This window comes from Lytechinus variegatus, chromosome 18, assembly GCF_018143015.1.
Source record: "Lytechinus variegatus isolate NC3 chromosome 18, Lvar_3.0, whole genome shotgun sequence".
NCBI lineage: Eukaryota > Metazoa > Echinodermata > Echinoidea > Temnopleuroida > Toxopneustidae > Lytechinus > Lytechinus variegatus.
In genome coordinates this window covers 11,533,120-11,539,866 of record NC_054757.1, presented here as the reverse complement: position 1 = coordinate 11,539,866, position 6,747 = coordinate 11,533,120, and positions in this window count along the sequence as shown.

The window sequence follows — 6,747 nt, the reverse complement described above, 5'->3', positions numbered from 1 at the left end:
TCCACCTCGGAAAAATATTGATTTGAATCAATAGAGAAAAATCAGACAAGCACAATGCTGAAAATTTCAACAAAATCGGATGTAAAATAAGAAAGTTTTGACATTTCAAAATTTCGCTTATTTTTAACAAAATAGTTATATGGACGAGCCAGTTACATCCTAATGAGAGAGTCGATGATGTCACTCACTCACTATTTCTTTTGTTTTTTATTGTTTGAATTATACAATATTTCAATTTTTACGAATTTGACGATTAGGACCTCCTTGCCTGAAGCAAAAAATGTTAAAATAATGGAATTCCACGTGTTCAGAGAGGAATGAAATTTTCATATCACATGATGATGTCGAGAAAATAAAAATATTTCATATTTCATATAATAAAATACAAAAGAAATAGTGAGTGATGTCATCAGTTCCTCATTTGCATACCGACCGAGATGTGCATATAACTGTTTTGTGAAATGAAGCGAAACTTTAAAATGCCATAACTTTCTTATTTTACAACCGATTTTGATGAAATTTTCAGTGTTATGCTTATTGAATTTTTCTCTTTTTATTCAAATCAAGTTTTTCTTGGGTGGACTTTTCCTTTAACAGCTTACTAAATTAAACCCAACAAGAAACATTTTTTTTTCAAAAGTGCCACCTATGCAATACCATGTATGGCTGTATTAATCCAGTAATTCTTGCCTGATATATCAATCAACACTGTATTCAATCTTATTGAAATACATGTACACACAAGTGACAATCGTGACATTCTCGGCATCGGAGTAAAAAATATCTTTATTCATCTTTTTTTTTGGTCAAAGGAATGATTTCATATCCATGCTATAAATATGTCTATAAATTGTTCTTTGTAATTCTTCAATTATCAATATTAGTGGTTTTTCGAATGTTCATAATTAGCAATATATCGAAAATATCTGCTTCGGCATGTATGTATATTGTTCTTGTTGATTACTTTTTGATGAAGATTTCCTGATCAACTTGGGGTTTTCATGATTTCCATCCCCCAAAATTGTCTGATATTCGTTGTACTTAATATACTTTTTAATTAAATTTGATTAAAGATGCAATATTCTCAATGAAAATAACGTGTATAAATGAATCATTTTAATCATTATTTGATTATCAACACTAAATACTTTCGAGTGTTTCTCTGACGTTGAATGTCTCCAATGTTTGATTTTCTTCGGAAATAATGTAATAAAACCATGTGCAAAGAATCAAAGAATTGATGCCAAATGGGGTAGATTATAGTAAAACAAAATGTATACTTTTGAAGTAAATGTATTGTGAATGGTTATTTTTTTTCATATGTATGTACAAGTACAGTAGCGGACCGTGACCCCGAGGAGACAAAGCATGGGGGGGGGGCACGGCATTGTTCACAAACAATGCAGTGCCCCCAATGCTTTGTCTCCTCCGGGTCACGGTCCGCTACTGTACAAGTATGTACATGCATGTATTTATGTATATATCCATTGTCTTTAAACCGATGAAGCATTTTCAATACATAACATTTAATAAACGAAATAACAATACCGATTTATTTTCCGTTTTAGTTTACATGTTGTCGGTCGTAAACCACTTATTCTTACATTTTTGCTATTGACCATGACGATGACGAATTGACGATGATGTTGGTAATTGATTTGGTAACCATGTTGAAGATGATAATGCCCGTGATAATGATAATATGGTGATGATGAAGAAGGTCATTGTGATAATGATAATTATGATGATGATGACAATGATAATGATGGCGGAATAATAAAGATGATCATCAAAATGATGACCATGATTTTGATGGTGGTATGAATAAAGTGTATGATGACTATGGTGAAAAAGATAATGTTGATGATGAAGATGTAGATGGTGATGATGATGACGATGATGATGGTGGTGATGCTGATGATGATAACAATGGTAAAGCGTACGATGATGATGATGGTGGTGGTGGTGGTGGTGGTAATGATGATGGTGGTGATGATGATGATGGTGATGGTGATGATGATGACGATGATAAAGATGATAATAATAATAGTGTATATTTGTAGAGCGCACACACCGTCAGTAGACGCTCATGGCGCTAGCCGAGCAACAGTTCTCTTTTACAATGTAAAAATTTGATTTTATAGAAATTTATTTAAATACTACACAAGAACCATGGACAAGTACAATGTAAGAATAATAATTTCACATCTGCTTCATTCACCCCTACCCATCCATCAGCCCATCATCATGCGGAACCCAGTGCCCTCTAGCTGCCTCGTTCACTGACAATTTAAGGGGTATACCCAGTCAGTATATAACTCACAGGAGCTCTAGCAATCTGAGGACACCGGGTCCCACATGAACAGCCAGTGAACGGGAAGGGATGAATCATCTTTTAAATAATCATAAATGAAATAAAACAAAATACATTTAAAATCAGTTACAATTTGAATAGGTATGTCTTGAGGTGATCTTTGAAAGTAGTATATGTCTTGATGGAGCGAAGTGAGATGGTGGTGGTGATGATGATGGTGGTGGTGGTGATGATAATGATGATGGTGGTGGTGATGGTGATGATGATGATGGTTGTGGTGGTGGTGATGGTGATGATGATGATGACGATTATGATGATGATGATGATGATGATTGTGCTGGTGTTGGTGATGATGGTGGTGGTGGTGGTGATGATGATGATGGTGGTGGTGGTGGTGACAATGATGATGGTGATAATGATGCAGTTGCTGATGATGGTGTGGTGATGATGATGATGGTGGTGGTGGTGGTGATGATGATGATGGTGGTGGTGTTGGTGATGATGGTGGTGGTGGTGGTGATGATGGTGATGGTGGTGGTGGTGGTGACAATGATGATGGTGATTATGATGCAGTTGCTGATGATGGTGTGGTGATGACGATGATGATGGTAATGGTAAAGCATACGATGATGATGGTGCTGATGGTGATGACGATGATGATGGTAGTGATGGTGGTGGTGATGATAGTAATGCTAAAGCGTACGATGATGATGGTGGTGGTGATGATGACGATGATGATGGTGGTGGTGACATAGTCGGCGGAGCAGAGGATTATCTTTTGTGTTGGGGGGGGACGCAACAATAGCCGTCCCCACCAAACACAAAAGATAATCTGCTCCGCCGCCAATGGGTCGTGATGATAATGATGCTGATGATGATGGCGGTGGTGGTGGTGGTGATGGTGATGATGATGGTGGTGGTGATGGTGATGATGATGATGGCGGTGGTGGTGGTGATGATGATGATGATGCTGATGGTGGTGGTGATGATGATGATGCTGCTGATGGTGGTGGTGGTGGTGGTGATGATGATGATGGTGGTGGTAGTGGTAGTGGTGGTGGTGGTAATGAAGAAGATGATGATGCTGATGGTGATGATGATGGCGGTGGTGGTGGTGATGATGATGATGATGGTGGTGATGAGATGATGATGATGATGATGATGGTAAAGCTTACTACGATGATGATGCTGATGGTGGTGGTGGTGGTGATGTAGTGATGACGATGCCGACGACGACGACGATGATGATGAGATGCTAATGGACAAGCTGATGATGATGATGGTGGTGGTGATGGTGGTGGTGGTGGGGATGGTGGTGGGGATGATGATGATAATCAGGATGATGATGATGATGATGGTGGTGGTGTTGGTGATGATGGTGGTGGTGGTGGTGATGATGATGATGGTGGTGGTGTTGGTGATGATGGTGGTGGTGGTGGTGGTGGTGGTGATGATGATGATGGTGGTGGTGGTGGTGGTGACAATGATGATGGTGATTATGATGCAGTTGCTGATGATGGTGTGGTGATGACGATGATGATGGTAATGGTAAAGCGTACGATGATGATGGTGCTGATGGTGATGACGATGATGATGGTGGTGATGGTGGTGGTGATGATAGTAATGCTAAAGCGTACGATGATGATGATTGGTTGATTGATTGCATTTATTCTTTTTCATTCCAAATTTAACAAAAGTTACAATGTAAAGCATAACACAAAAATATCATATACAGAAATGAAAAAAGGGAACCCACTGGAAAGCAAAGCTTGTTAGTATGGGTTCCCTGCAATAAATAGTTAAAGTATATCTTTGATCAATGAAATTCAATTCGTAAATTATAAAGGTTTGTACAATGAAAAAGAATACCAGTGGGGTCAAGCTTTTTATGTTTACTAACTAAGTTACAATTAACAGAAAAAAATGTTATATCGTGCCCCTACTGTATAAATAAAAAAAACCCAAGTTCAGGAGTGTTTGAACAGACAATCACTTGGACAAGAGAGGACAAATACTAAAAACAAAACAAAGACAAAAACAAAAACGGCACACACACAAACAAAACAGAACAGGACAAGACAGCAAAAAAAAGGAAAAAAACAAAATGACACACACACACACAAACAAAACAGAACAGGACAGGACAAAACAGCAAAAAAGGGAAAAGAAACATAACAAAACACACTACAAAACATAGACGGACAGAAAGATTATAAAAGCAATAGAACTAGACATAAAGATGATAGGAAGAGAGAGAGAGAGAAAAAGAAATGTGAGAGGAGAGGGAGAAAGAGAAGAAGGAAGAAAATAAGAAGGGAAGAAGAACAAAAGAGGTGGTAGCTGCTTACACAGAAATGTTTGAGTTCTGGGGTTTATACTCAAGGATAAAAAATTTTCTTCAACCCTCGACTGAAACTTAAATGTGTTGGTTTGTTACGTAATGATTCTATAAGGGAGTTCCATAGTTTGATACCTGTAAAAATAAATGTTTTATTCAAGAGGATTGTTCTAGCTCTTGGTGGATGAAAGAGCCCGGCGGACCTAGTAGGATAATGATGAATATCGACATTTTTAGTAAACATGGAATAAAAAAATATTTGGAAGTTCATTTTTATCTAAACTATACATGAGTTTTCCGAGATTGTATCGATACAAGTCACCAATCTTTTTTTTTTTTTTAAGACCTAGGGTAGCTACCTTAAATAGCAAGTTAAGGGAGTTTCAATTTAAATTGCTGTATGAACTTGTATATACTAAAAAATATTTGTTTAGATTTAAATTATCAACACATAATCTATGTTCGTTCTGTGGAAAAGGTGAAGAGACATATGAACACATATTCTACACCTGCGAATACATAAAAACTTTATGGAAAGAATTGTTACGTAATGATTCTATAAGGGAGTTCCATAGTTTGATACCTGTAAAAATAAATGTTTTATTCAAGAGGATTGTTCTAGCTCTTGGTGGATGAAAGAGCCCGGCGGACCTAGTAGGATAATGATGAATATCGACATTTTTAGTAAACATGGAATAAAAAAATATTTGGAAGTTCATTTTTATCTAAACTATACATGAGTTTTCCGAGATTGTATCGATACAAGTCACCAATCTTTTTTTTTTTTTTTAAGACCTAGGGTAGCTACCTTAAATAGCAAGTTAAGGGAGTTTCAATTTAAATTGCTGTATGAACTTGTATATACTAAAAAATATTTGTTTAGATTTAAATTATCAACACATAATCTATGTTCGTTCTGTGGAAAAGGTGAAGAGACATATGAACACATATTCTACACCTGCGAATACATAAAAACTTTATGGAAAGAATGTGGTTGTTTATTTAAATTACGTCAAATAGAAAATGTTAATTGGAAGGATATTCATATTGGAGTTAAGGTTTTTGATATAGGGAAGGAACAATTACTAAATCATATTATATTTCTAATTAAATTTATGATATTTGAGCATAGTAAGGCTAAAAGAAGACCCCCCACCCCTCAAGAGATAAGGAAAAAGATATTGGAAAATGAAAAGGAGGAAAAAAGAATAGCAGAGGCACGTGGAAAATTATCCGGTCACCTGAGGAAGTGGGACAATTTTCATACTTCATGATGACGAGGCACTCCGAATCCATTTGTTTTTGTTTTTAATAAATGCATGGCACTTATTTTCATGACAGCTGCCTTAACACTTATGCGGACAGATGAAATGCATTTGATCTGGTGGAGGTATGTGTGTGTGAGGGTGTGTGTGCGGGTGTGGTGTGTGTGTGGGCAGGGGTGTTTGTGCGTGAATCGGTTTTGAGTGTGATGGGGGTGGGATGTGAGTGTGCGGGAAGGTCCGAAGATAGTAAATCTTTTCTCATAAATCCTATATTTTGATAAACTTACAGGTTTCTTTACAGAGTTTTCTTTGTGATAAATGGTGAATAATTCGATTTTAGGCTGCACTTTGTTTTCTTCAATTAACATATGTATTATGTATATATAAAAATGTAAGAGAAAAGAATGTACATCAGACACTTACAACAAATTGAATTGATTTAGAATTTATTTATGACATTATTTAAATTCATTTTTGTTAAGAATTGTCAAATGTAACCATAATATTTGTAAGTTCAAATCAAACTTTGTAATGAATGTTATATTTTACTATGTTCAATTTTGTTTTATGAGAGAAGAGAATAAAAGATTACTAAAAAAAAAAAAAAAAAAAACTTTAAAATATTATATTTGTAGAAAATTTCGTCAGTGTGTGAACGAAAATCAGCATGACAAATAATACGAATAGCCTTTTTCTGCAAAAGTAAAATTCTGTTCAGGAGGCAGTCAGCACAATTCCCCATGCTGTTATACCATAGTTTAAATGAGGCAGTATTAAAGTTGAATACAAATTAAATAGTATATGAGTGGGAAAGAGAAATTTTACTTTGT